Below are 10,513 nucleotides of genomic sequence, written 5' to 3' on the forward strand. Positions count from 1 at the left end.
CAGTTAGCTAGGATTTTTGTTAGCGAGGATTCTTAACAAAATTTCTCATAGTTAATTTGTTTGTTTCTAACAAATTTTATTCCGTCAAATGTTTTCTTCATTATGCCACTTGTTGGATTCTGATAGGTCAAAATCCAAATATGAAATTTGAATGGAAATGGTTATTCTGTGGTGAATGAATTTGTATATCTGTGGTTGTAAGTAGGATAGTAGATGACTGCTGAATCAGATTTGAAAGAATGTACAGTGTAACTTGTTAATGTGAAATCTAAATATTCCTCGGGTATTACCTACCCGTTAAATATTTTCATCATTAACAGTTTGTACGAAAGAATTTTTAATCACAATCTTTATGAAAATATATATACATATATATTTTCTTCAAATGTAATCATGGATTTAATGAGTCAATATTATATTAGACTCATTTGATTTTCGATTTGAGCTAGAATAAGTAATCTCTAAAACTATTAGGATCAACATATTCTTCGCGGAATATTAATGAAGTTATGGTTCAGTGCTTCATTGTTAATTGCTATTGGTACTCCTTGGTATCCATGGTGCTTATTATGTTGATGTTCGTGGAACAGATTGTGAAATTGAGGCTTGGGATGCGGATGTTGTTGTTGGTGGTACTTTTGGTGCCGGTAATGTTGCTGAAGCTGGTACATTTTGCACCATACTTTTCAAGGCTACAACTCGGGTGTGATGCTGGCTGACTTATTACTCCGGGATGATTGTCGGTCAGAACGAGCGGATGAATAAGGTTTTGAATTTGAGATAGTATATAATCATAGCGAGATATTCGAAAAAGTGAGGGTGAAAATGGTGTTTCGGATTGGTTCGCCGGTGATTGCTTCAGGTTCATCACTAAGAGGTGAATTTGGTGGATGGAAGGGATCGCCTTCTTCTCTTTTCCATTGGTTAAGTCGACTACGAAATCATCAGATGAATTGAGGATGGCTGACTAGTTGATTCATTCCGATTACGCTGCTTTCGGAGCTGGAGTGGGACTCCATGTCGGAATCCGAGGGACTTGAACTAGTTGTGAGTTCCATTGCGTACGATTGAGTAAAGGATTTTTCGATATGAAATGATTTTTGAATATCGGATGATATTCTAATTACATAGAATACCTATACATAGTACAGAAGATCCCGTAGATTACGTAGGAATTTACGGAATATGTCAGGCAGAGTTTACAGTAACAGATACGCGGAGATATGAATTAGCAGATACGCTAAGATATGAATTTTTGTCTATACACTATTCATGCAATCAATGCAGTAAGATGTGTCTAGACTAAGAATGATAAGCAGATAATTTTGACAAGAATGATAAGCAAAACTTTTGACATGCGGACCAGGTTCAAGTCCAGACTCATTAATTTAACCTAACAACTACTAGGTCGAAGTCCAGACTTCACTAATGCATCCTAACAACTAACTGTTAGACACACTAATGCAGACTCACTAATGCATCCTAACAACTACCTGTTAGACACACAAATGCAGACTCACTAATGCATCCTAACAGCTACCTGTTAGACACACTAATGCAGACCTGGTTAGCTAAGACCACCGCTCTGATACCAACTGAAGCGTCCCGTCCTAATCCATCTGGACGAAGTCCATATTGATTATAAATGATTCACAACTGTTGATTACATCGCGAGGTACTTGACCTCTATATGATACATTTTACAAACATTGCATTCGTTTTTGAAAAGACAGTCTTTCATTACATCGAAAGTTGACAACATGTATACCATTTCGTAATATATCTTACTATAATTGACTTAGTAATAATCTTGATGAACTCAACGACTCGAATGCAACGTCTTTTGAAATATGACATGAATGACTCCAAGTAATATCTCTAAGATGAGCAAATGCACAACGGAAGATTTCTTTCGTACTTGGGAATAAACATGCTTTAAAGTGTCAACCAAAAAGGTTGGTGAGTTCATTAGTTTAACATAAATAATCATTTCATAATTTTAATTGACCACAAGATTTCATATTTCCATTTCTCATAAACATACGTCCCATGCATAGAGACAAAAATATCATTCATATGGATTGAACACCTGGTAACCGACATTCACAATATACATATAAGAATATCCCCATCATTACGGGATCCTCCTTCAGACATGATATAAATTTCGAAGTACTAAAGCATCCGGTACTTTGGATGGGGCTTGTTGGGCCTGATAGATCTATCTTTAGAGTTCGCGTCAATTAGGGTGTCTGTTCTCTAATTCTTAGATTACCAAACTAAAAGGGGGCATATTTAGTTTCGATCATTCAACCATAGAACGTAATTTCGATTACTTGTGTCTATTTCGTAAAACAGTTATAAAAGTTGAGCATGTATTCTCAGCCCAAAAATATAAAGGGTAAAAAGGTAAATGAAACTCACGCATATAGATATTGTAAAACAGTTAATAAAGCATTTGCATGTATTCTCAGCCCAAAAATATATATAAAAAGGGAATAATGAAACTCACCTATTGTATTTTGTATTAAAAATACATATGACGACATTTAACAAATGTAGGGTTGCCCTCATATTCACGAACCTATATCATTCATATATATATTAACACATATACTTGTAATTGAATAAAGTTTATATATATTTTATAATGTATTAATATTAATATGTTTATGTATAATTATATTAGTACCTATAATAGGTTATGTTATATATAAAATATATAATTTAATGTTATAATAATATGTTAGTTAAGATATAAAAACATGGTAACTTGTAATATTATTATACGTATGCTATAAGTAATAATTATAAATAATATTCGTTGTAATGAAAATAATAATACTTTTAGTAAGTTTAGTTAAATTAATAATAATGATAATAATAATATTAATGTTAAAAATGATAATTATAATAATAATACTAATAATAATAATATTGATAATAATAATTGTAATAATAAGTTGATAAATATAATGATGATAAAATATATGTACAATATGTTACTAATAATAATAATAATAATAATAATAATAATAATAATAATAATAATAATAATAATAATAATAATAATAATAATAATAATAATAATAATACTAATAATAATAATAATAATAATAATAATAATAATAATAATTATAATAATAATAATAATAAATAATACCTTAGAAGCATTAAAAAGAAATAAACCGCCCGGGACAGGACTCGAACTCGCAACCTCACGCTAACAAACACAACACCTTAACCATCCATCCATTCTTTTCATTTCTGATTAATATTCATACATAAATATAAGTATTTAACCCGAAAACAATCAAAACCCATGTAGCAAGCCCAACTAATTTGTTCTAAGCCCAACTTTTAAATTGGATCGGTTCTGTTTCTGATTATCAGACTGAGACAGAAAGCAAAAACATTGTCATCCCTTTACCATGTTGCATCCTCATTATCATAATCATCATACATAAAATCATACATCATCAATCATTGTTCTAGGTTCCATCATAATCAGAATCATAACCCTAATCATATCATCATTAAAATCTTAATCCTATCTATACCATCGTCATCAAAATCACGATATCATCATAATTTTCACGATTCGTTCTTCATTCTCATCTTAGACTATCATCATCGTATCTTAGTCATTAGCATCATCACCAACATTTATTATCATCGTTTACATGAATCATAATCATAATAATTTAGTTCAAGGATAAGTGTGTGTATCGTGTGTGAGTTTAATTTCAGAAACAGGAACCAGCAACAATTCGATAGAATAGTTGGGTTCTTTAGTTGTCTCTTGGCCCATCAAACAAATTCATAAGCCCAAAATACCAATCGTTTGGCCAAGTTCCAGGTTTCTAAGTTAAATAAAAAAACGTGGCATCTAGGATTCCATCTATCCTCCACTTGCCGACACCTCCACTTTATTTACATTAATTCATTCATTCTTGTTTCTTTATGGTAACCAACAAAAGCTAAAAAAAATATATATTTTGATGGGTTGCATCTGGGTGGGGACTGTTTGGCTGGGTGTTCGACAGAAAGCAATTAAGCAAAAACAGATACATGGTTATGGGTTTTGGTTTTGCTCATAAATAACCGAAAACAGTAGGTGGAAGAAAAAAATGTGTGTGATGGTGAAAGGTGTTTGTTGATGATTATTCTCAGCTGTACAAACAGAAGCACTTACGTTGGGGATCAAGGAGGTGGTGTTTTGGTTTAGTACAACAAACAACAAATGTGTTTTCATGATGAAGATGTCAGTGATGGTTTGTGATTGTTGAAGGTGTGGTGATAGGTTTTATGAGTTTATGATGGGTGATTAGTAGCTCACCATTTAAGTTCCTGGTGATGGTTTGGTTTTAAGGTGGTCGAACAAAAGAAGTAACAAGAACAAGTAGGGTGTGGCTGGTGGCGGTTTGCGACAATTTTAAGATCAAAAGAAGAAGGTACGTAACAGTGCAGTTATAATGAAAGTGGTGATGATGGTTGTTATGTTTGAGAAAAATAAATAAACGGTTTTCATTTAGTCTTGGTCATGGTTAGAAAGTGGAAGAAGATGGTTGTGTAATCGGTTCTCAAAAGAAACAATTTAGAATAATAGAGAGAGGAGAGGGAGAGATTGTTGTGTTTACTTGATAGAAGTGTCAAATTGTTTTTGATTGTGGTTTATCGGGATCGATTTTGGTTTCACCGTGGTGGTTATGGTGTTGAATTACGACAAGAAGCAGTAGTGTTGATTGTTATCTAATGTTAATGGCCGACAAGAATCATCGAGCAGGCAGATAAAAATAAAAATAAATGTATGACAGATTGAGATTTCTAACAGAATATTGGATTCATCCTAATGTTTCAGAATCTGATTTGTATGAAAGAGAACCCATCCACTACAGTTTGACAAGGATTGGAAACAGAATTTGGATTGTTCCTGTGATTAATTTTCTGATTGGTACTTGATGAATCAATTATCTACAGCATTGAAAAGAATTGACAAAAGAATTCGTTCATGTGTTTAGGTTTATATATATCAAATATGATTTTTAAATAAGAATTGCGTATAAATATGTACTTATGTAAATATATAACTGTATTTATATATATGTATATCTGTATATGTAATTTCATATGTATATAACAGTGTTTTGTATATTTATATGTATTTATATATATCTGTAATTATATATTTGTTTATGTAATTTAATTTTAACTAATATTATTAATTGTTAATATATTAATGATAATAATATGGTTAACATTTATAATAATAAGAATACTAATATTAATAACAATAATAATAGAAAAGAATAATAGGTTTAATATGAAAATGATAATAATAATATCATTACTTACAATACTAAATTATATAGTTCAATTAGAAATAATAATTATAATAGTTCTGATATTAGTATTAATAATGATAACAGTAATATTAGTAATTAATGTATCAAATTTCATATTTATGTATTATATATAATAACAATAATAACACTCATATTAATATATAATATTTATATGTTTTATATATAATACTACATATATTATAGAAGTCACACATATATATTTATTCAATTAACAATTTAACTATTCTATATATTATTTTACATATTTATTTATAACAATAATTTCATACAAATGATTACTAACATTTATTATATATATATATATATATATATATATATATATATATATATATACATATATATATATATATATATATATATATATATATATATATATATATATATATATATATCTATTTACAAACAGTTGTTCGTGAATCGTCGGGCATGGTCAAAGGGTAATTGATTACATGAATATAGTTTTCAAAACTTTCGAGACTTAACATTACAGATTCTTGCTTATCGTGTCAGAAACATATAAAGATTAAAGTTTAAATTTAATCGGAAATTTCCGGGTCATCACAGTACCTACCAGTTAAAGAAATTTCGTCCCGAAATTTGATCGAGGTCGTCATGGCTAACTCTAAAAATGTTTTCATGACGAATATGAGGCGATAATAGAGTTTTATCATCATTGAGTAATATAGATAAAAACAATTTGATTACGCGAAGAGTATAAGTGAAGCTATTGCAAAAGAGTGAAAGGAATAGATGTATATTCATTTTAACCGATGATGTAGTTACGATTGATTTTCGGATTTCATGGGATTTAAAGAAAATCTTCGTAATAAGATTTGGTTCTTCGGCGATTAAGGAATTTAGGATCTTCTTTGATTAACTGCAATAATTTGTTCCGATTTCTCTGTCGGATATTTCACTATAAATCCACCTTCTTCGTTTCCTTACAACTCACACCTTCTATTCTCTCTCTCAACTCATACTTTAAAACATTCATTAATATGCTCCATCCTGTACTGATTCTTGATATACTCCTAACTTTTATATCTGTCATTCTTCTTTTTCATCTACCATCGGAGGAAATTATTTTCTTCTACTATTATCTTGGGGTTATAGTGTTATTAAGTTTCCTGTGTCTTTACGTTGCAATACGTATTGATATACACGGTTTGTAATTTATGTGTTGTTGTCGAGCTTTATATTTTCTTTTATATTCAAGAGTTCCATACTTTTGTCTCCTCTTCCCGACTTCAAGTCAAGCGAATAATGGTCCGGAACTTCGTAGGTATAGATTTTGAAATGAACATAGTTAATGTTCTAAGAAGGAAATCGTAATGGCACGATCTTGATTTGGTAAATTATCAGAATATACGAAAAGATAGAACTATCAAGAAGATATATTCTTGATATGTTTGGAGATTAGATAGAATGTAAGAGTCGTGTAAATGGCACATGATGACGGTATGTTCTGTGAATCATCACATTCCATTAGAAACTCAACATGAATTACTGTAATATAATTACGTTGATCAAGTGTCATTATATTATACTAACCCATGCATCAGTTTCCAACACTACTTCAAAAACATTCATATTTTAAATTCGAAGGTTCGCAGAATATAGAAACTAAAACAGTTTCCTTTTATGATATGATACGGATAGCGCAGAGAGATAATTAAAATCGAACGAGAATATTTATGAAGATATCTTCAGAAATATTGAGGGTATTAATAAAGAAAGGTACGATGATATCTTAGGATTTCAGAATCAAATTGTGATGAAGAAATTCATTAACGATGATTTAGAGTGGCTAAGGAGTAAGGTATTCACTAAAGATTTCATCAGAAATAGAATCATCAGGATTCTTTAAATACAGGGTTTGGTCCTTGTATTTGTCCTTGGTCTACTTCATGTTTGCTCGATTCATTTTTCAGAACTCAGAGATCTGATTCGTAAGCTAGAGTGCTTTTCAGAATTTCAGAATGGAAGGTCATTATTCTAAGAGATAAATGTTATATGTATACATATAACTATTGATGTAGAAATGTTGCGAGATTCAAAATACTGATTGCTGATTTCCTGTAATTGGTATGGTAATTCTCGTTATAAGCTATGGATGAGTATATGGTAAGGTTTTAATACACAAATATAAGGGTTCTTCGGAGAGACTTAAGCCAATGAGTAATGAAGTTGCTGGTAAGTTTACCACTATCGTGGTGGAATATGAACGATTCTTCGGTAACGATGATGAAAGGCAAACTTATATATCAAAGTACTAATAAGGCTTATTCGAATGAAAAATCGAAGTTGACTTGTTGGAGCTGTGACAAAATTGGCTAATTTGAAAAGAAATTGCGTTGTTATTTTTGGAAATAACAACGTCAAAGAAGCTAGCACAGATACGTGTTAAACATTTATACAGTTTCCAAGAATTTTTTAGGTGCATAACTATATACATAAATCTTTTCTTCCGTAGATGAAGTGCGGTTGATTCATCCTCCCGATTGAGGTGTTTTCAAGAATCACGAAAGGTTTGATCGCAGATTGTAATCGTCAAGATACAAAAATGAGGTTTAAGATGAAATCAAGTGGCAAACTTGAAGAGATGTTTAGTTTTATATGTTATAATTAATATTTTAATTCATTTTAATTGTCCACTGTTGGTAGTCCTCAGTTGATTAGTCCACAGTTAGCTAGAAACAGTTAGCTAGGATTTTTGTTAGCGTGGATTCTTAACAAAATTTCTCATAGTTAATTTGTTTGTTTCTAACAAATTTTATTCCGTCAAATGTTTTCTTCATTATGCCACTTGTTGGATTCTGATAGGTCAAAATCCAAATATGAAATTTGAATGGAAATGGTTATTCTGTGGTGAATGAATTTGTATATCTGTGGATGTAAGTAGGATCGTAGATGACTGTTGAATCAGATTTGAAAGAATGTACAGTGTAACTTGTTAATGTGAAATCTAAATATTCCTCGGGTATTACCTACCCGTTAAATATTTTCATCATTAACAGTTTGTATGAAAGAATTTTTAATCACAATCTTTATGAAAATATATATACATATATATTTTCTTCAAATGTAATCATGGATTTAATGAGTCAATATTATATTAGACTCATTTGATTTTCGATTTGAGCTAGAATAAGTAATCTCTAAAACTATTAGGATCCACATATTCTTCGCGGAATATTAATGAAGTTATGGTTCAATGCTTCATTGTTAATTGCTATTGGTACTCCTTGGTATCCATGGTGCTTATTATGTTGATGTTCGTGGAACAGATTGTGAAATTGAGGCTTGGGATGCGGATGTTGTTGTTGGTGTTACTGTTGGTGCCGGTAATGTTGCTGAAGCTGGTACATTTTGCACCATACTTTTCAAGGCTACAACTCGGGTGTGATGCTGGCTGACTTATTACTCCGGGATGATTGTCGGTCGGAACGAGCGGATGAATAAGGTTTTGAATTTGAGATAGTATATAATCATAGCAAGATATTCGGAAAAGTGAGGGTGAAAATGGTGTTTCGGATTGGTTTGCCGGTGATTGCTTCAGGTTCATCACTAAGAGGTGAATTTGGTGGATGGAAGGGATCGCCTTCTTCTCTTTTCCATTGGTTAAGTCGACTACGAAATCATCAGATGAATTGAGGATGGCTGACTGGTTGATTCATTCTGGTTACGCTGCTTTCGGAGCTGGAGTGGGACTCCATGTCGGAATCCGAGGGACTTGAACTAGTTGTGAGTTCCATTGCGTACGATTGAGTAAAGGATTTTTCGATATGAAATGATTTTTGAATATCGGATGATATTCTAATTACATAGAATACCTATACATAGTACAGAAGATCCCGTAGATTACGTAGGAATTTACGGAATATGTCAGGCAGAGTTTACAGTAACAGATACGCGGAGATATGAATTAGCAGATACGCTAAGATATGAATTTTTGTCTATACACTATTCATGCAATCAATGCAGTAAGATGTGTCTAGACTAAGAATGATATGCAGATAATTTTGACAAGAATGATAAGCAAAACTTTTGACATGCGGACCAGGTTCAAGTCCAGACTCATTAATTTAACCTAACAACTACTAGGTCGAAGTCCAGACTTTACTAATGCATCCTAACAACTAACTGTTAGACACACTAATGCAGACTCACTAATGCATCCTAACAACTATCTGTTAGACACACAAATGCAGACACACTAATGCATCCTAACAGCTACCTGTTAGACACACTAATGCAGACCTGGTTCGCTAAGACCACCGCTCTGATACCAACTGAAGCGAGCCGTCCTAATCCATCTGGACGAAGTCCATATTGATTATAAACGATTCACATCCGTTGATTACATCGTGTAACAACCCAACATTGATTTACCAAAAACAAGACACAAAAAAAAAATTATGTGACTGCCCATCTGGACGGCGTCCAGAAATCGGGACGGCGTCCAGCCTTTACAACTGGGACGGCGTCCAAGGATTTGGGACGGCGTCCCAATGAACTAAAAAGTACTGATCAGTTTTTGTTTACACGCGAGCGAAAAACTCGCTCCCCGACACTTTTCAACGAAACCATTTTCACAATATGACATATTAAGTAAAACTAAGATATTGCCACCATAAAAACAAGTTTTACAACCCCGGGCTCACAATGACCCGTTTTACAAATAAAGTAGCAGTTTCGACCCATTTATCTCTTTAGACGGATTAGAACTCTACAACCCAACCCGATACCAAGAGCATAATCCCGGGGACTACCAAAACCCCCATCCGCGTCCAATTATCCGAAAGCTACACCATCAAGCCCAACCGCTCCTGCACGTCTAGTCTAACAACTAGCTAGCATCAATAACATAATACCTGTAAAAAGGTAAACAACGAGAGGGGTAAGCATAAAGCTTAGTGAATGCAATAATTATACACATACATATATAATATACCTACTTGTAATCACTTACACAAATACCGCAAACATGCTAGCAAACACAATTAGCTTATCGTCACAAATACAAGCTATAACCTCCAATAATCATGCTAGCATAACACAAGCATATATAACATGAACAAAGTAATATGCTTACACTATAACACAATAACCATGGATAACCAATAGTACAAGGGAACGGCGCTCGC

Source organism: Rutidosis leptorrhynchoides, chromosome 2, assembly GCF_046630445.1.
Source record: "Rutidosis leptorrhynchoides isolate AG116_Rl617_1_P2 chromosome 2, CSIRO_AGI_Rlap_v1, whole genome shotgun sequence".
Classification (NCBI taxonomy): Eukaryota; Viridiplantae; Streptophyta; class Magnoliopsida; order Asterales; family Asteraceae; genus Rutidosis; species Rutidosis leptorrhynchoides.